The sequence below is a fragment of the Natator depressus genome, chromosome 2 (assembly GCF_965152275.1).
Source record: "Natator depressus isolate rNatDep1 chromosome 2, rNatDep2.hap1, whole genome shotgun sequence".
NCBI lineage: Eukaryota > Metazoa > Chordata > Testudines > Cheloniidae > Natator > Natator depressus.
The window spans coordinates 229,120,331-229,142,316 of NC_134235.1; the positions used below are offsets into that span (position 1 = coordinate 229,120,331).

Sequence of the window (21,986 nt, forward strand, 5' to 3'; positions counted from 1 at the left end):
TTTAGGGTTTGTATAACATTATTAAATACTAAACTAATTATCTGAAAGAATGTCTGTCTGCTCTGGTGTTGCAATAACTAAACAACAAAAAATTTTATTTGTGACCTCAAAAATATTTTCATCGTTCTAATAAGACTGAAATAAAGCAGGAAAGTAGTAGGCAAAATGAACTGTTCAAGAACTTTACCATATTAGGCTAACTTCACAGACCATGATTGTACCTGGAGTGAGTGGCCTTTATTATACTAAAAACATAAAGACGGGAAATCATACTTATTATAGGAAACAAACTTAGAAAGTGTTTACTTTGTATTGTTTACTTCATTGCAAGCTAGGGAAACACAGCAGCATAACCCTCAATTAAACTAAACTGCATGAAAATCTCTGTGTGTGTGTGATATACACACACACATCTAGCACAGAAGTTGAGCTCTCTGTCTAGTGAGCATCAGTGTAACAAATGTTTTTTCTTTATATTTACAGCTTCCATTGTTCTTGAAGCTAATTGGATTTTAATCCATACACTTTCCTTAATGAGCCAGATTTTGCTCTAATTTACAACCCATGCAAATCCAAAACAATGAGGTATTTATATGGGGTATAAATCACAGGGAATTTGACAGGGAATCATTTGAGGATTTTAATAGCTTTTGTGTGTCACTTAAAAAGTGGTAACTGACTTTAGACAATCTTCTAGTGTTCCATATGTAGAAAGAGCCACATATATTGCAGCTATTAATGTAAGTTTTGTTGGCTGTGAGGTCAATGGAATTAGTATTAATGTTCTTTCGGCTGATAAATCTCAGTATGATAGCCTTCTGTGAAATAATAGCATAAATAGAACAGATTCTTAGCAGTGGATGATGTCCGCCTTCTTTTATCTACAAAGCTAACATTAGTAAAATGAAAGGATGATACGCCTACAGAGAGCTATGGAATTCTGCATGGGTGGGAAAAGGACTTCCATATGCGGCCAATTGTAACCGCAAGGTTTCCTGTCAGATAGGAGAGAGTTTTGTCTCAGCTTTTCACCTAGGATCAGTAGGAAACCTGTAAAGTGTGTGCAGCACTGTTGAGAAGATATTTCAGAGCCCTGTACAAACAGTCCTATGTGTGATAAGCACTGGGGGCCCGATACTGGCCCACTGCTGTAGCAATGACAATAAGGTATAAAGCTGCTTTGATGAGGCAGCAGAAATTCCCCTGGTATATAGAGCCAGTGCAGCCAACTCTACACCATTTCCTCCTGACTCTCCCACCAGCATAGGGAGTGTATTGGAGTATGCCCAGCGAAGGAGGGATTCTGGCTGGAGTGCTACTGTGCTTCAGCAATCCCTGGACTGTCCCTTGTGGTCTGTTACTAGCTAATATAAGTTACAGCAACCCCCACACTGAGCTGACTTGTGCCAGAGGCTAAACTGATCCCTAGCAGAAGAGTGTATTGGGGAGCAAAGAGGGGCTCCTTCCCCACTCATGTCTTGTGATGAATATAGTTTGGCCAGACATGTGGATTGTGTCCTGTAAGTGTTGTCATTCCCATTTTACAGACTGGAAAGCTGAGGCACAGAGGTTAAACTTTTAAGGCATGATGAAGACAATGACCATATTAAAAACCTTGGAACAGTAGTTCTGAAAATACCTTGCAGGGTTTCAACTAGCGACAGGCAAAACCAGGGGCTGTTTTACTTTTTAAAAAACAAAAGTGGAATGGCTGAGATCTGGGCCCCCCTTATCTGAAGCACCAGTTTTTTAGTTTGTTTTTCATTTTGGGGGTGGAGGTGGAATTGGGTTCATGACTTCTGTTTTGGCCTCCAGTTCCTAAACACACTTCTTATTTGAAATGATTGTTCCTTCCTTTCTTCATTTGTGGTGATGTTGCCACAGGTGCATGATGTACTCCTGGTCCCTGATTTTGGGAAAAGATTTTCTTGATTTGAACAGTGTTTTCTGAGTTCACTGAACTGTCCTGTGTTTTAATGATCTGAGGTAGTTGTGCCTGCTGATGTAGTTAAGTGTGTATATATGCTGCAGTGTGGGATCTCTCACGTCTGAGATAGCTTAAGAAGATGGAACTCAGTACTTTCGGACAACTGTATTTTTGTTGGTGGGAGGAGGGAAAATCACAAAATGAAGCATGAAATTGATTTTATGTCATGCTTGGTAGCACAGGATAAAGAATGGTGTGGGGGAAGCATAAAGTAAAGCTTGTAATTATTTTCAAGCATCTCTTCAGAATTCACAGCACTTTGATTATCCCGCTGTAGTGGGGTGACAGTCATTTTAGCCAATTGAAGTTTTAGCTAAACAGAGGGAATTTTTAATGTAATTTAATCAGTGTTTATTAGCATGTTTTTCTTTTGTAAGGAGAGTTTTGTTGAACTGTTAATAATTTTCCTGTTGCCCTGTGATTGTCTTTCTTTACTGATGGGGTGTAGCACTAGAAAAATTTCTCTGTATTGCTTCCCTCCCCCCCTCCCCCAGTCAAACTAGTTTAGAAAAGCAATTTGTTCTTATTCAGTCTGTTCTACTTCGTGCTTTTATACTTTGCAATATGTATGTCTGCCTGCTTCTCTCACAGACACATTTTTACTTTCTTATACACAACCTTTTAGGAATGGGACTCCCTGCTTGGATTAATCTGTGGGTACTGTCACTCTGTCTAAAGTGGCCCAGGACCATGAGTGCCAAACTCAGAGCAAACTGTCAAAGAGGAGGACAGAAACCCCAAACTGATTGTACGGTCTGTATTTAGATTTCACCAACCCAGTAACATCTAAAGCACTATAACAGTCTTACCGTGGAGTGTCACACACACTCTCCATGGGCATTCCAGTCTATCTTGCCACCCAGGCAAGCTGGACTATGTGATACATGGTCACTTTATACCAAAAATCACAACAATATTCAGGTTACTCCCATTCCCAAAGGACCAGTCACTTACCCCAAATCTCAAACCAAAGAGGCCTGTAGCTAGTTTATTACAGGATTGGCATAAGATTTATTAACTTAGAAAATAAATAAGAAACTTATTTACAAGGTTCAAACAGGAAATAATACACCCAAATGAGTTAGTCTCAGATTTAAAAAGGTAACAAACTTCTATAATAAGCAGCTCTGTATGTCCTTTAGAGCTGACCCATGCCAAGCAGCATGGGGATTTCTTGTTATGTTTAGGAATCTTTGCCCCTCAGAGACTGGCACAAAGAGACCAAATTTCTCCTGTCATGGATTTTTATCCCCCTTTACCCCAGAATCCAAGCTGATGGGATGAGTTCATGCACAGGCCTCCTCTTCCTAGAGAGGATGAGGAATGCAATTAACAAGTTCTCTGTCCTTTGATGCTAAACAATGCCTCATTTGCCTTCAGTGGGCCATCTTGCATGCAGGACAGAGACTTTACCTTACTTAATGATTCTTTTCCTCTTTGGAGAGTTACAGGATTACAAAGGTTTATGATGCAAACACTCAATATGACTTTATACCATGGGATACAAATATTGTAAGTAGGATTAATACATGCAGCATCCTACAAGCATTCTGTAAAGTCTGAACACTAAACACATTCTTATAACACTAATAGCTGTTTTAACTATACTAACCCCCAGGTAAGGTAGACTGGTTTGCAGCTATACATTTGTCAGTGTTCAGCAATGCCCTGGGCCTTGGCATGACCTGGCACTGGGTCTGCCAGCATCACAGGTGTGTCTATACTGTAGCCTAAGATGTAATTTTCAGCTCAGGTAGACTTACCCACGCAAGCTAGCATGCTAAAAATAGAAGGACAGCATCACAGGCTAGCCGCCTGACCCTCTAGGTATGCACTCACATGCCTCGCCTGTACTACCACCTGCACAGCTGTAACCGCGCTACTATCTTTAGCATGTTAGCTTGATCAAAATTAGCATTGGTATGTCTACCCAAGATAGAAATTGCACCCCGGGCTGCAGTGTACGCTCTCCTGCTCCAATCCATCCTCAAGATCTACTTCAACCATGGAGCCCTCATGAACTAATAGTGGCCAGTTGGAGATAGTTGCCATCTATTTGGGAGGGGGGGAAACAACAACCCAAAACCTTTGGTTGTATGATTTATCCCTCTTCTTCATCATCCATTTGTTGCTTTTCTTCAGCAATGAGCTGTTTGGGGCAGGGAATGTCTTACTATTTGTTTGGCCAGCACCTAACAAATTGTGGAATGTAGCTGTAATATAAATTAATTACAGTTGTAATAATTTCTAATATGGGTCGAGCCCCCCAAAGCTATATGTATTCCAGGGTTACATTAGGTCTACAGAAATTGAGCTGAGAATTCCAAACTCTTACTAGTTCCGATGACCCAAGTCATATTTCTGTCCTGTGTAACTGACAAAATACTGAAGCACCAGCCAGTCTCTTTAGATAAATTATAGATTTAGAAAAAGCAGCCCTCAGTCAGACTACTAATAGAAGGTGTGAACCACTATGGTATGACATGTTTCTTTTATGTAGTAACACCATCGCGACAGCAGTTCAAAAACAAGTAGGACAAGGAAACAAAATATGGCTTGGTTAGTTCAAATAGGAAGATATGTAAAACTTCACACAGGACATAGAATTAAGTGGTAGCTGGGAAGTCTGCCAAGAAGATCTAAGGTTTCAGTTCCACAGTGCCTTTAGTTACATGCTACTTTTCTTCAGCGAGAAAATACCATTTCTCTCCTACAGCATTTCCTTCAAGGGCTTCTCCTGTGGCTGTTTATTAATAAACAGCTGTTTACAATGAAAGACGATCTCTTTATAGGAATCATGGTTTCCGGTAGATGTGTTTGGTGTTTACTGAGGACTGTTTACTCTTATATTTGTTTTAATAAGATCCAGATAAGGATATGTACATATGTGAAACTACAGCTATGAATTATACCATTCAAAAGGTGGCATATTAATGAATGGACATATGTTTTTCATAGATGGCTTAGGTCAAGACCAACTTACAAACCCAGTTACATATTGAATATTGTATGTTTAGAAATTCTTATAGTAAAATACCCCCTTTAAGAGTCCTGAATGCATGTAATAGTGTAAAAGTTTTAATATATAATCAACCTTCATAATAAACTCATTTATTAAGATCTCATTATGTAACAGAGAGATAAGGCTGTCATTAAATGTAATAAACTTATTACATTGATATTTAACTACAACAATAAGTATCATTGTTAAATTCCTCTTCTTAAACACATTTCCTGGAGATTAATTCTATTACAGAATCTTACCTCTTACAAAAGTGAAAGTAGAGCAATTCTGAGGCTACTTTGCTTTACCCTGGGGACTAGGCCACCATGAAAGATGATCCCAGGATTGGGGGAGAGGCTACAAAAAAGGACATAAGGAAACCTTTAACTTTGCCACCCCAATCTTGCACCATCCACAACTCAGGAAGGTCAGAAAAATCTGGTGCTCTCTATTCAAAACCTCAGCCATACTGTGTTTCTTTTCTCCTCACAAACACTGTTCTAACTAGCTCTCCTCTACAAAAAAAATTGCAATCCCATGCTATCCCTTTCCCATCATACAAGCTGCCTTTTGTATTAGGTATTGACAAAAAGAAAAGGAGTACTAGTGGCACCTTAGAGACTAACCAATTTATTTGAGCATAAGCTTTCGTGAGCTACAGCTCACTTCATCGGATGCATAAAAGTGGAAAGTGCAGTGAGGATGTTTTTATACACACAGATCATGAAAAAATGGGTGTTTATCACTTCAATTACCAGCAGGAAAGTGGGGAGGGGGGAGAGAAAACCTTTTGAAGTGATAAACACCCATTTTTTCATGCTCTGTGTGTATAAAAACATCCTCACTGCACTTTCCACTTTTATGCATCCGATGAAGTGAGCTGTAGCTCACGAAAGCTTATGCTCAAATAAATTGGTTAGTCTCTAAGGTGCCACAAGTACTTCTTTTGCTTGAATTCAGCAGCCCCCTCTCCTAAACATGAGACTCTGGGGTATAAGTGAATAGAAGGGAGTATTTAAAAAGCATAATTTAAATTTACTTCCAGTGCCCTTACTCAGTATGTAAGTCACACTAACTTAGACTCTCACCCGCTTACTGACATGTAACCCTCTTATATATCACCTCTAAAGTTGGCCTACTGAGACTAAGTTGCTGTAACTTAAATGTCAAGGGCTGGAAGAGAGGAGCATAGTAGGAGGGGGTATGTTAAAGTTGGCCATCCTATTACACATTTTTTATCATACATAGATGCTGCTGCACTTTAAGGGACACTGTTAACTAAGAAAGTATACTTCTTTCTGAAGGGGCATACCTAGTGTTACAACTACATGTGAGATTATCAAACTAAAAGAGATTAGAGAAAAATATTTTTCTACTTTTCCATTTATTTATTTTCTGCATTTGATATCTTCACTCTTTCCCTTGTGCAGTTAGTTAGTTCCACTTTTATTTGTGTGGCTCTTTCATAGAGCAGTAAGGATAGAAAATTATTTTTCTTTACATAGGAAATATGATAATAAAACCAAAGAAATTGGCAGGGCAACCCACGGGTAGGTATTTTACATAAAACTACTTTTCTCACATTTTACTGAAATCTCTGTCAGAAGAGAGAGGGTTCCTGATTTAGATTGAGTGCCTGTATAGAGATAATTGATAAGTAGGTCAATTTATAATAATTGGTTTGTACTAATTCATCTGTGTAGTTTTTAATGCTAAAGAGACTATATGAATTGACAGTTCTTTCTTATCTGATTTTAGAATGGAAATGTATGCCAGTAGGATTTCTCTTTTCTCACAAACTGCAACTATTTAATCAAATCTATATTAAAGCCTGTTGGATGAGGTGATGCGTGCCTGTAATCCCAGCTATTTTTGAGAGTCTGAGGCTGGCGGATCACAGAGGGGTTCTGAGCTGCTGTGTGCTATGCCAATCAGGTGTCCAGTGCCATGGACTGCCTGGCCAGCGGGTAAGCTGAAGGACTGGTTAGAACAACATGAATGTGATCAGTATTGTGATCAGTGCCCTCTCTTTGAGGGGTAATGGATCGATTGATCAAGGTGATATCAAAGCCTAAGAAATGTAAATGAAATACACCTTTTAAAAAGACCTTGGTGTGCAGAATATACCCAGTTGCCTTTATAGCATGTCAGAGAAATTTGTGTCACCAGATAGGTGGATTTTCAGCACTTACTTTGTCCTTGCAAGTTTCTTTTAAAATAGGGCCATTATTTTGGTCACAGAAGGTCAAGCATCTCAGGAAACAAAATAACGGGCAAAAGACTGAAGTATCATCTCTCTTTTCCTTTATTATGTCTGAATTGTGTCTTCCTTTGAGATGCTTTATTTAATGTTCCACAAAGAACACTGGTAGCTGGATAACTCTGTCAGCTGGGATGCCTAGCAATTCCTTTAAAAATCTTAGTCAAAGAGCATGAAGTCTGTGTGTGTTGTGGCTTGCTTATTTGTGAGTGACTTTGAGATTCTGCTGATTTGCAGATCAAGAAATGTGTGTGTTTGAATTGCAGTTGCACTTCTGTGAGCAAGTTCCGCACTGGTTTATATTACTGCCAAAGGGGTTGCTCAGAGGTCAGTGGGGAGTAAGCATAGGATTTGGCTCTTGAAGACTAAAAACGTTGTGTCAAACCTTAAGTAAGATAGAATATGTTAAACTGACAGTAGGCTGATATATGGTTCAACTTTAGTTGAAACATATCTTCTATACTTTTAGCAGCATGTAATCGTATACAGAAGTTGACTGGTGGAATTCAGCTATGTCTGCACAATAAAAGTAGCAAGCTATGTACAAGAATGTTGGTATTCAAGGGTGTATAAAGAGCTGCACTTGGTTTCCTGGAGGTCCAACTTGAAAACAGATTATGTAGCTTGGTGTCCTTATTATGCTTTTTTGTCTTCCCTTTTTGATGATCTTGAAAGATGCCCTCTCACATAAGAACGGCTATCCTGGGTCAGACCAATTGTCCCTCTAGCCCAGTATCCTCTCTTCCGACAGTGGCTGGTGCCAGATGCTTCAGAGGGAATGAACAGAACAGGGCAATTTTTCAAGGGACCATCCCCTGCCATCCAATCCCAGCTTCTAAAAGTCAGAGGATTAGGGACACCCAGAGCATGGGGTTGCATCCCTGGCCATCTTGGCTAATAGCCATTGATGGACCTATCCTCCATGAACTTATCTAAATCTTTTTTGAACACAGTTATACTTTTCAGATACTCACTCTGCAAAGCAACTTGCCTTTGCTAGGGCTGTTTTATAAGAGATGCTTTGATAAGGTTTCACTAAGGTTCACAGAAGAGGTCCAAGAGAACAATGTAATGAAAAAGAACTTGTGTAATTTTGTAATATGAAAAGAATTAACTCCCATATCAGATCTTGGGAAATCCCAGCAGCTCTGTAGATTAGCTCTTGCATCACTGTAAATGTAGCTTTTTAATAGTGCATTTAATGCAGTAACCACCCATTTATATAGCATCTCATTTCCAGGACTTCATCACTGGGGACACTATAGCTTGGACCTCATCGCTGGAAGAAACAGCAAAAAATCTTTATGGCCATTGTATCAGATTAAAAGAAACGGGGAATAACTACATTTTATACCTACCCCCCATTAACATCATGGCCACAGGAATTTTGCTTTTTAAAAATACCCTCCTCTCCCAAACCCATTCCTGTCCTTCCCTCGAGTTGAGACCTTTTGAAGCATTGGGAAACTGCTGCTTCCCTTCCCAGCTTGGCTGCAACTTTTAGCAGCACTCCTGTAGGTAACAGGGCTTCATTTAAATGAAAACACCTCTCGCACTATATAAACATAATACATACAGTACAGAGCTGATTTAAGTTCAGCAATTTCAGTTGCTTGAAGTGGGAACTATTTTAGATGGAAAGGGAGGGAGGGGGCTGCTGGAGAGGAAAAAAATGTCTCATTCAAAGCTGCTTCTTCCACTTATTCCAGGAACCAGGGCTTCTCTGTCAGCCACAGTTTGTGGTCCAAAGACTGGAGGGAGGAGAGGGTCTCCCAAAAAGAGACATTTAAATAATTAATCTATCAGTAAACATATTCAAAATAGTAGTGAGAAGTGTTTATAAATGTTTCCCTATTGTTTCCTCTTGTCTGCCCACTAGCAAATACTGTCCTTAATGGAAGAATGCAGTGGGTGAATTTAAAACGAAATTTTACTGCACCATGGTCTTCCCTGCCCAGTGGGAAATACCACAAACACAGAACTGACAAGTGTAACCACCGTCCATGGTAAATGTACAGCAAGTACCATTTAAAACGGAAATTTGTATCCTCAGATAAAATTTGTGATAGAAAGTGCTTTTAACAAATATATATAGAGAGGATTCCTTTTATAGTAGTAATAAGCCCACAGTAGAATCTGCATTATGTAGGTCATTGGTGCACTCCTCAAGCAGTTGAAGGCCTTGTTGTCTTTGGCCTCATGCCCCACAATGCACCCAAGCTGTTGCCTTCAAATGCACACCTTGCTTAGTGCTCTGTTTGTAAACACATATCCCCAGGAATTTGTGGCTGCTTATCCCGTTTCTGAGCAGGTGCCCTGCATGCTGTAAGGCTTAAGTATGGAGGCCAAAGGTCTGTTTCTCTTTCAAAGACTTGGAACTATTTACATTTGCTGCCCTGGCCCAGGGGTGACATCAGTAAGCCTGGCTACTGACATTTAAAGGCAGTAACTTCAAGATGGGACCCAGAAGGCCACTCAGAAGCTGTGTTACACATCCACTCCTTCCTGCTGGCTGCTTCTGTTACAGTCCTAATAGGCAGGTTATTAAACTGTACCCTGCATGTACAGTCTTCACTTCTGATTTGTAAAAGTGCTCAACGGTATTGCAGGCCTCTGCCCCCACATCCAGGCACACACACTCCTGTTCTTCCTCCTTTGAAGTACTCGCCAGAACAGTTGTGAGCCATCCTGGAATGCGCCTTCATCAGGAAGGCCTCAGACACCAAAGTGAAGATTACATGAAGATTATCTGATGTAGGTGGGAAGGTGTTGGGTTGGAACAGAGATCTGGATGGACTCAGTCTCATGATAGGCAACTTAGCCCTCCCCTGCTCTTCAAGAAGCTTATCCAGTGTTGCAGAAAGCTCTGATAGAAGACCATGAATGCTGCATTTGTCTGTCTGATCTATCTAAGCACCTATCCTGTGTTTGTGGCTGATACATGATGGCTTGTGGTATGCTGAAGCACAAGCCTTGTGGCAGCCTTAACTGCACACCCCGTGGACTTTGTTGCTTTCTGACCCAGCCATACATTTTGGGGTTTCATATAAAATCTGTATTGCTTTCTACAGCAATAACATTCTCATGCTACAGACCTTGGCCCAGTCTCCTTTTGCCTGACTTAAAGCTGTCCCAAAGGGGCTGATGAGGATCCCCCTTGCATGGGAGAGTCCACAGGAGATGGAAAGCCTATGTAACATGCTCTAAGTGACTTGTGCTTGGGCCCCATCTTTCCCCAGCATAGGGGAGGTTCTGGTGATCCTTGCCAACTTGGCTGCTCTAATTTTTACCCTGTGAGAGGGTGAGCTGGGCCTTTAACAAGAGTGCCAGTCAAGGCACCAACCTGTGTTGTGTTTATTTGCTCATTATGAGACTCTATGGGGAAGGATCATATTACTGAGTGTGTGACCAAGAGCCAGACAAGCTGGGGAATATTTCAGAGGCAGTTGTTCAGGTTTGGGGAGACTAGTGTCAAGGCACACTTGGGAAGAGGTGCTCCATGATTGGGAAGGAAGTGGCCTGGGAATGGTTCCATGAGGGTTTAGGAGAGAGACCTGAGAACAAAGCCAGTAAGCAGGGACTCTTGTGTGGTCCCTGGTACAAGGGTAGAAGAAAGCACGTACACAGAGGGGCAAAGGACTGTGAAGTCCTGGGGACAGACCAGAAGAACTGCTGAGCTTTGGGGACTGGTGAAAGACTGTTGTTGGACAAGAGGTTGTGTGTTTGAATGATAAGCCTTGTGTGTGTGTGTGATTGATTCTAAGGAGAAAGTGAGGCATTGTAATACACCCAGATGATGAAGAAATTGTAACTGTGCTCAGATACTACCTTGATGAGTGTGGTTTAAGTAACTATATAAAATAGAATGCAACATGCCCCCATGACTGGGAGGGGAGCCAGAAGGGAAAATGTAACAATGGTGCCTTTATCCCCTCTTCCAGGTGTACCAAGTATGGCACTGACCCACTGCAGGATCAAGCCCTGGTGTTAAGAGGAAGTTGTTCTTACCAGGCCTTGGAGCATGTGGAAATGAGAATTGGAATGCTGTAAGAGGAAGATACTGGTTATAGGAGAACCTGAAAAAATGCAGGGCTCCAATATCCATTCAGAATGTTGCATTTAGTCATTGAGATAAATCTGTGTGAGGGGAATGCTGATAAGCCTTTCACTTCCAAGTGATCACCTAACCCTTGAAATATTCATCAAGTGAGCAGAGCTACCTTTTCTCTGTATTAAAATTAGATACAGTGCCCTAAATATAAGCCGAGTCTTCCCCTCCTCAGTGAGTTAGAGCCAATGCCCTAGGAGTGTGTTGGATAGCTACAATACATGAGATAACTAATCCTGATCCTCACAAGAATCTCATGAGGGAGGGAGATAAGTGATTATCTGTGTTTCAGAGACGGAGAAACTGGGGCTAAGGGTGTGTCTACACTGTATAAATAAATAAATGCAGCAGCGAGTCTTAGAACTGGGGACAACTGACTCGGGCTCACAGTACGAGGCTAACACTAGCAGTGTAGATGTTCTCGCTAGGGTCAGAGCTTGGGCTCTGAAACCTGGTGAGGGGGTAGGATCTCAGAGCCCAAGCTCCAGCCCAAGTAGGAACAGCTACACTGCTATTTTTTAGCCCTATATCCGTGATCTCAGTGAACCCAAGTCAGTTGACTAGGGCTGAGATTTGCTGCTGCAGGATTTTTTTTTTCAGTGTAGATGTGTCCTAAGAGTTTGAGATTTGCCCAAGGCCACAAAGTAAGTCAGTGACAAATGCAGGAGACCTGACTCCCAGACCTCTTTCTACTACACCATGCCTCTTTCTCATTTACTTTGGTATATGCCTGGAGAGAATTCTAGACCACCTGAGGTTAACATCACTTTTCTTTCTTGGTATCCTCTCTAGAGGATTTTCTTGCCATTTCCTCTCCTTCAGAAACCTTTCATCCCATGAACACCACTTCTAGGCCTGCTTTAGAGAGAGATCACTGCCTCTACTGGCCTGTCTGTCTAGCTGGCTGGCTCACAGAGTGAGAGATCAGGCCCAAAAATCAAACTGGGATGCTGCACCTGGTACAGCAGAGTGCTAGTTCAGGGGCCAGGCAGTAGGCCCTGTAATACTACTTTAAATCTGAAACAAAAGGATTATAATTACATTAATTCTACCATAATGTATGAAAACCAAGTTCATGCTCTTGTATTTTAATAGTCCAGATATTCTGCTTTCCTGGTGTAGTGTGGATTGTGTGAGTCGAAAGAGATCTTGCTCATCTGCAAAAAGGCTTAGACCCAGCAAATAATTACTTTAAGTACAGAAAATAATCAAACTGCTTTATGTGCAATTAAAGACATACTCTTTTTAGATTTCAGAGTAGCAGCCATGTTAGTCTGTTTTCTCAAAAAGAAAAGGAGGACTTGTGGCACCTTGAGACTAACAAATTTATTTGAGCATAAGCTTTCGTGAGCTACAGCTCACTTCATCGGATGCATTCAGTGGAAAATACAGTGGGGAGATTTATATACATAGAGAACATGAAACAATGGGTGTTACCATACACATTGTAACAAGAGTGATCACTTAAGGCAAGCTGTTACCAGCAGGAGAGTCGGGGGGGGGGGTGGGGGGAACCTTTTGTAGTGATAAGCAAGGTGGGCCATTTCCAGCAGTTGACAAGAACATCTGAGGAACAGTGGGGGGTGGAGATGGAGAATAAACATGGGGCAATAGATTACTTTGTGTAATGACCCATCCACTCCCAGTCTTTATTCAAGCCTAAGTTAATTGTATCCAGTTTGCAAATTAATTCCAATTCAGCAGTATCTCGTTGGAGTCTGTTTTTGAAGTTTTTTTGTTGAAGAATTGCAACTTTTAGGTCTGTAATCGCGTGACCAAAGAGATTGAAGTGTTCTCCGACTGGTTTTTGAATGTTATAATGCTTGACGTCTGATTTGTGTCCATTTATTCTTTTACGTAGAGACTGTCCAGTTTGACTAATGTACATGGCAGAGGGGCATTGCTGGCACATGATGGCATATATCACATTGATAGATGTGCAGGTGAATGAGCCTCTGATAGTGTGGCTGATGTTATTAGGCTCTGTGATGGTGTCCCCTGAATAGATACGTGCACACAGTTGGCAACGGGCTTTGTTGCAAGGATAGGTTCCTGGGTTAGTGGTTCTGTTGTGTGGTTGCTGGTGAGTATTTGCTTCAGGTTGGGGGGCTGTCTGTAAGCAAGGACTGGCCTGTCTCCCAAGATCTGTGAGAGTGATGGGTCATCCTTCAGGATAGGTTGTAGATCCTTGGTGATGCGTTGGAGAGGTTTTAGTTGGGGGCTGAAGGTGATGGCTAGTGGCATTCTGTTATTTTCTTTGTTGGGCCTGTCCTGTAGTAGGTGACTTCTGGGTACTCTTCTGGTTCTGTCAATCTATTTCTTCACTTCAGCAGGTGGATATTGTAGTTGTAAGAAAGCTTGATAGAGATCTTGAAGGTGTTTGTCTCTGTCTGAGGGGTTGGAGCAAATGCGGTTGTATCGTAGAGCTTGGCTGTAGACAATGGATCGTGTGGTGTGGTCTGGATGAAAGCTGGAGGCATGTAGGTAGGAATAGCGGTCAGTAGGTTTCTGGTATAGGGTGGTGTTTATGTGACCATCGCTTATTAGCACCGTAGTGTCCAGGAAGTGGATCTCTTGTGTGGACTGGTCCAGGCTGAGGTTGATGGTGGGATGGAAATTGTTGAAATCATGGTGGAATTCCTCAAGGGCTTCTTTTCCATGGGTCCAGATGATGAAGATGTCATCAGTGTAGCGCAAGTAGAGTAGGGGCATTAGGGGACGAGAGCTAAGGAAGCGTTGTTCTAAGTCAGCCATAAAAATGTTGGCATACTGTGGGGCCATGCGGGTACCCATAGCAGTGCCACTGATTTGAAGGTATACATTGTCCCCAAATGTGAAATAGTTATGGGTGAGGACAAAGTCACAAAGTTCAGCCACCAGGTTGCAGTGACATTATCGGGGATACTGTTCCTGACGGCTTGTAGTCCATCTTTGTGTGGAATGTTGGTGTAAAGGGCTTCTACATCCATAGTGGTCAGGATGGTGTTTTCAGGATTTTCAACGATGGATTGTAGTTTCCTCAGGAAGTCAGTGGTGTCTTGAAGATAGCTGGCAGTGGATGGGTCATTGCACAAAGTAAAACTATTTCCCCATGTTTATTCCCCCTCTACCCCCCACTGTTCCTCAGACGTTCTTGTCAACTGCTGGAAATGGCCCACCTTGGTTATCACTACAAAAGGTTTTCCCCCTGCCCCTGTTCTCCTGCTGGTAATAGCTCACCTTAAGTGATCACTCTTGTTACAGTGTGTATGGTAACATCCGTTGTTTCATGTTCTCTATGTATATAAATCTCCCCACTGTATTTTCCACTGAATGCATCCGATGAAGTGAGCTGTAGCTCACAAAAGCTTATGCTCAAATAAATTTGTTAGTCTCTAAGGTGCCACAAGTACTCTTTTTAGAGACATTTTTGTATTTTTTTCCAAAACCAGTTATCAAAAATATGAGGCTCCTTCATGCTTACACTGCAACTTAGCCTTTCATTTAAATTAATTTTTAAATAAGGAAATTTTCTATATGTTTAATGAGACTTATGAAGCTATTTTGCCTTGATCTAAATAGCTGATTAGTAGGTCATGTTAGAACTGTTGGTTAGTGCTAATGAACGTGTGTAACTTCTTTTATGCTACAATTTATATGATCAAATAGCTATTTATTTAGCATGTAGATGTACAAAATTACACCAGAATTTTTAAAAACAAGTCAATGTATTTTTAGTAGGGATGTCAAGTGATTAAGAAAATTAATCATGATTAATCGCACTAACGAATAATAAAATACCATTTATTTAAATATTTTGGGATGTTTTCTACATTTTCAAATATATTGATTTCAATTACCATACAGAATACAAAGTGTACAATGCTCACTTTATATTATTATTTTTATTACAAGTATTTGCACAATAAAAAACAAAAGAAATAGTATTTTTCAATTCACATAATACAAGCACTGTAGTGCAATTGCTTTATTATGAAAGTTGAACTTTCAAATGTAGAATTGTGTACCATTAAAAAAAAAACTGCACTCAAAAATAAAACAATGTAAAACTTTAGTACCTACAAATCCACTCAGTCCTACTTCTTGTTCAGCCAATCACTAAAAGAAACAAGTTTGTTTACATTTTCAGGAGATAATGCTGCCTGCTTCTTGTTTACGTCACATGAACGTGACAAAAGGTGTTTGCATGGCACTGTTGTCGTCAGCATTGCAAGATATTTATGTGTCAGATGTGCTAAAGATTCATATGTCCCTTCATGCTTCAAGCACTCTTCCAGAGGACATGCGTCTGTAACCTTTGGGTGGGCGAGAGTTCACTTCATTGCCCTTCTCCAGTTCCAAACCCTCCCCAACTTCCATAGAAAAGTAGCTGAGACCCACAGTTCAGTCTCTAAGGATTTTCAGCAAGGATTGCCCCACATTCAAGTCCCAAAAGGAACTAAAGAAATGAATTTAATTAAATAACTTTATAAAATCTTATGATAAAGTAACAAATCTAATTTTTACAGCATAACATGGCTATGTTATAGTCCACGGACATTATCATCACAGTTATACATAAACATAAAGAAAACAAATTAAAATCTGAGTAGTTCAGTCCCCACAGAAGCACAGTGAGAAAAACTGAGTTCCCAAAACCTTAGGTTTAGTTCACCTAAGTCTCAGTGAGTCTTTGATCACCAAATCTATACAATCTGCTGAGTCTATAACAGCAGAGTTATAGACTCAGCAGGGGTCTCAAACTCAGTTTACCTTAGGGCCAGTGCCAGTCCTCAAATCCTCCTAGCGGGCCAATAATGTCACTGAAGATGGTGTTCACACCACCTCCCAGCCCATTTCCCACCCTTTTCCCTCACTTCCTTGGCCTCATGCTGCCCCGGCTGACTCTGCCCGGTGACAACTGATGCTGCCTCCATGGCTGACTCTGCCTGGCAACTAATGATGCTGCCTCCATGGCTGACTCTGCCCGGCAACTAGTGATGGTATCTCTATCCCTCTCCCCCAGCCAATGAGAGCTGCGGGGGTCAGCGCCTGTAGCAGACAGCCAGCAGCATGGCTGCGTGGGTCTCTCCTCTGTGGCTCCACCCGCAACAGCAGGGATAGGGAACCGCTTGCAGGGAGCGGAGCTGACCAAGGTGAATGACACGTTGCCGAGTGCAACCCCTGGAAGGGTCCCAGGAGCAGCAGGATGGAGCAACGTTGGTGGGGCATGTGAATCTCTCCTTCCTGCTTCCCTCCCGCCCCCTGCCCTCAGCTGGCAGCCATGAGGGCTGGATGAAAGAACTTTTAAAAAAGTTTCCATGGGCCACAGGTTCTCGGGCTGCAGATGGCCCATGGGCTTGGACTTTGAGACCCCTGGTCTAAAACATCTTTCCTCCACTTGCTTGTAGGAATCTTCAGTTGGAATCCATGCAGACTCTTCCTCTTCTGAAATCACTGCTAGCCAGTCGTCAGCTACCTGATTAACCAATCACTCAGTTAAGTCACAAGTGTATAGATTTAAAGAAAACACAAAACTGAGAACAACAAAATATAAATGACTCTTTCCCCATTACTATATTTAAAGAAAAGTTGGTGAATCATATTAGTTGAGACAATTTAACTATCACAGTTTGGCTAAAATCAAAACAACATTCAAAGCATACAATTAAACAGAAGTTATTTTTCCCTCCCAATTTCTCCTTGCTATAATTAACATTGCCCATGCTTCCCTGTTAGAGAGTTAACAATATCACTAACCTGCTGCAAAATGCTTCAGAGTTAGGGATAACAGCTTGCTCTGCTCCTGGGCTCAGTTTCTCTCAACTCACGAAGGGTACATGGCCCATAGTAAAGCAGCTGCCCTGACTGCTTGCCCTCATGGAGTCTCACTCCTGCAACAAGGAACCTATTGGAACAGACCCAAAACTACCACACCCAATTTGAGAAGTTTCTGGATGGGGAGTGCTAAATCTACCTAGCACTATAAAAACTGGTTCAGCGTCTGACACACTGTCGTAGGTTGTCCTACAACACAGCCTCTAACAAGACCAGGCTGTTCCAGACACCAGGTACCAGGATTGTTTTACCTTTACACTAAGAAAGTTCGCAAGGCACCAAAATCTGCATGTGGTGTGTGTCCAGGAAGACTTCGTGATGTTTGTGCTGTGAGCCCTAAAGTCCTTATGGGGTTGTCAAAAACAAAGAAGCATGTTAGCAGAGCCTATGGCAGTTCCATGTGTGCTAAATGTGTCCGTGACAGAATCAAATGAGCTTTCCTTATTGAGGAGCAGAAGATTGTTGTGAAAGTGTTCAAGTCACAAACACAAAGTCAGAAATCTAAGTGAATCTCTTTGTATTGTCTGCCTAATAAATTAAAATTCAACTTAAAAAAAAAAACCAAAAAAACCCCACAATGATCCCAGACACAACTCTCTCCTACCTCCCCGCAATGGGTCTCTTAAAGAGATTTCTCCCTATTAGGCACATGGGTTACACATCCATGCTGATGACGGGTTCTGCTTGATAATGATCCAAAGCAGTGTGGACTGACACATGTTCATTTTCATCATCGGAGTCAGATGCTACCAGCAGCAGGTTGTTTTTCTTTTTTGGTGTAGTTTCCACATCAGAGTGTTGCTCTTTTAAGACACCTGAAAGCATGCACCATACCTCATCCCTCTCAGATTTTGGAAGGCACTTCAGATTCTTAAACCTTGGGTTGAGTGCTGTAGCTATCTTTAGAAATCTCACATTGGTGCCTTCTTTTTGTTTTATCAAATCTGCTTAAAATGTACATGTGCTGGGTCATCATCTGAGATTGGTATAACATGAAATATATGGCAGAATGCAGGTAAAACAGAGCAGGAGACATACAGTTCTCCCTCAAGGAGCACAGTCACAAATTTAATTAAAGCATTTTTTTTTAAATGAGCATCATCAGCATGGAAGCATGTCCTCTGGCTAAAGCATGAAGGAGCATACAAATGCTTAGCATATCTAACGCGTAAATACCTTGCAAAGCCAGCTACAAAATGCCATGCAAATGCCTGTTCTCACTTTTCAGTGACATTGTCAATAAGAAGCGAGCAGCATTATGTCCCGTAAATGTAAACAAACTTGTTTGTCTTAGCGATTGGCTGAACAAGTAGTAGGACTGAGTGGACTTGTAGGCTCTAAAGTTTTACACTGTTTTGTTTTTGAGTGCAGTTATGTAAGAAAAAAAATCTTCTTATGTAAGTTACACTTTCACAATAAAGTACTTGTATGAGGTGAATTGAAAAATATTATTTGTTTTTACAGTGCAAATATTTGTAATAATAATATAAATTGATCACTGTACACTTTGTATTCTGTGTTGTAATTGAAATCAATATATTTGAAAATGTAGAAAAACGTCCAAAAATATTTAATAAATTTCAATTGGTATTCTATTGTATAACAGTGCAATTAAAAGTGTGATTAATTTTTTAATCACAATTAATATTTGAGTTAATTGCAATTAATCAACAGCCTTAGTTTTTATGTCAATATTTAATCAAAATGATATAGAGCCTTGGACACATTTTATATGGAAGTTACCACTGCCATACCAAAATTTAACCTACTCTAAAGTATTATATCTTAAACGGCTCCAAGGCTTGTTAAGCTCATGGAAAGACCCCTCTGGACTACAGTGGGTTTTGAATCATGCCTATAGTTCCTTCCTTCTTGAAAGATCCCATGGGGCAAAGATGCACAGAAATCACTTCATCCACCAGAGAAAAGCATTCACTGAGTTGGAACATTGTAGCTGTTCAAAATTTCACAGCAACACTTTACAACATTTAGGGGAGGAGATAAAGAATACCTTATCCAAACGAAACTGTAGGGGGGATTTAGAATATAATTATTTGTGTTTCAATTTGGTCAAGACACCAGCTTGTGAAAAGTGCCATAGGCCCATTAGTAGCTACAAATGGTTGTTACCTGGTTTTACACAGGGCTTGAAAAATCCCCCGAAGTGATGAGTAGGAAACTCTCTCTGGCAAGTGTGGCATGACTTTCTGCAGAATTTGTCACTTTAATAAAGTTTCTAACCCTTATGGTTACAAAGATAACTTTTCAAATGTAAGCTGACAGTGATATCTTCCTGAGTAAACAGACACACAGCTCCACTGCCAGGACTGCTCTTCATAGCTTCCCAAGTTCCAAAAGTGTGAAATAAGCAAACTTGGTTAGTTTCACTATTGCACTCCAAAATTCTTCAAGCAGCAGTGAAACAGGTAGGAATCATGTCAGTTTCGCCCTTTTGTTACTTAGGAAAGTTCTAAACAGCAGCAGAAGCAAGCACTGAAGTTTTTCATGGGGGAAAGATAGAGTATGGGAGACCTGTCCTCTCCAAATCTCCTGACTGTTACAAGTACTGTAATAGGAAGAAGAGAAAAAGCTCCTCAGAGCACTTCATGCGTATCCGGCACCTGTGAGTCAGAGGCTGAAACTAATGAAGTTTCCAGGAAAAATTACCACATTCTCCTTCTTCCCAGCAGCTTGGTGGGTGAGGTAGACTTCCAATCAGGGCACTGACCCAGACCTCACTGATGGGGAGAAGAATGCCCTCTCTCCTCGTCTTTTCTATCTACCTCTGGCCCAGAGGTGGGCAAACTAAGGCCCGCGGGCCACATCCGACCCACGGGACTGTCCTGCCCAGCCCTTGAGCTCCCTGCCGGAGAGGCTAGCCCTGGCCCCTCCCCTGTTGTCCCCCCTTCCCCGCAGCCATGCTGTGGCACGGGCAGCGCTCTGGGCGGCGGGGCCGCACACTCCTGCAGGGCAGCGCGCCTGGCTCTGGCCAGGCGGTGTGGCTGCCCGACATGCTGCTCTGAGCGGCATGGTAAAGGGACCAGGGAGTCCTGGGGGGCAGTCAGGGGACAGGGAGTGGTTGGATAGGTGTGGGAGTCCTGGGGGGCCTGTCAGGGGGTGGTTGGATGGGGCTGAGGTTCTTGGGGGGCGGTCAAGGGATGGGGAATGGGGGGGGTTGGATAGGTGTGGGAGTCCTGGGGGGCCTGTTCGGGGGGCAGGGGTGTGGATAGAGGTTGGGGCAGTCAGGGGATGGGGGGTTGGATAAGGGTGGGGGGCCCTGGAAGGGGGCAGTCAGGGGACAGGGAGCAAGGGGGTTGGACGGGGGTAGGGTCCCGGGGGGGAAGTAAGGGGACAGGGAGCAGGGGGGGTTGGATAGGGGCAGGGGGTCCTGGGACAAGGGGACAAGGAGCAGAGGGGTTGGATGGGTGAGGGGGCAGTCAGGGGGTGGGAAGTGGGAGGGGTCGGATAGGGGGTGGGGTCAGGCTGTTTGGGGAGGCACAGCCCTCCCTACCCAGCCCTTCATACAGTTTTGCAACCCCAATATGGCCCTCAGGCCAAAGAGTTTGCCCACCCCTGCTCTGGCCAATGGATTTAGTGTTCTTGCTAGTTGATGTCTGGTAGCATTTTCTAACTCTGGTTTATGTCTCATTTGAAGAGAGCACCTCAGGGAGAATAGGGCATCCAAATGTCAGGGGCATTTGTTCCATACTAGCAGAGAGGGAGGGTTACACTTAGTGTGATAGCCAGTACCACTTCCCAAAGAAACTCAAGAGTTGTTAACGTCTGTTAAATTGTAATCGGGTGCAATCCTGCTTAGTTTGTAGAATCTGACTGGATCCCTGGAGGTGTGTGGCTGGAGGCCATTATAATTATCATAGTTTTATTTAGGCTTCCTTCTGCATTCTATGGTTGTCCAAAACCAGATCTGCAAATGAGATAAAATTTGCATTACTGTGCTGTAGGAGCCTACAATGAGAGAGCCAAGGTATCTGGCTTCTCTGTGACTGCAGACACATATATACTTCTGACACAAGTGTGAGTCACGCTGCTGCTCTGCAGCGGTTCTTCAATAGTAGAATTTCCATGTTTCAGTCCTCTGCCTCTGAATGCTTCATAAGAACAGAACAATCAAAATGCATGGTGTGAGGAGCACAGATGTTTACAGACCTCCAGGAACATGCCATAGATAAGTCTCATTCTGAAATTATAGACCCCTTTAAAAATGTCAAAAATTTCTACCAATGTATTAGCAAACCAGATCTGGTGTCGAGTGGGCCCAGTCATATTTTACATATGCAAAATATTTTCAGGAGCACTTAGTTGCCTGAGGAAATACTTTGTGCTACAAATTTGTATACATAAAAATAAACAAGAAGGGTCATTAACAAAATATTTTGAGGCATTTGCATTGAGTCCTCCATCAACTTTAAATGAACAAATTTTATTATTGTGTATGGACATTTGGTATTTTTACTTTAAGCAATATGAAATAGTTATATATATATAACTATGCAGAAATAAAAACGCTGCAACACAGAGCTTAACCCTGTTACATCAAGGATCAAATGAATGCAGTCATTCTGCTTTTCAGAATAAATAAACTGTTCCAAATCCATTCTGCATTTCAGCTTTGTTTCTCTGTGTGCACACAGACAGATGCACGCTCTGAGGAAGTTAAAAAAAAAATTAATACAACCCTGTGTGCAAAAATCCCCCCATCCCCAGGAGGAAAATGTTAGGGCCATGAAGAAAATCACACACTCAAAATTCTGAATGTAGAATTGCCTGAGCCATCTGTACCATTAGCTTC

The 21,986-nt window shown here is 41.9% G+C and overlaps 1 protein-coding gene and 1 pseudogene across 7 annotated transcripts in view; both read left to right on the forward strand.

The window, feature by feature from the left end:
- KIAA1217 (KIAA1217 ortholog) overlaps window positions 1-21,986 on the forward strand; it is a 255,962-nt gene that overhangs the window by 47,527 nt on the left and 186,449 nt on the right. The window lies entirely within an intron of this gene.
- Window positions 17,328-18,186, forward strand: LOC141983499 (large ribosomal subunit protein eL34-like; annotated as a pseudogene).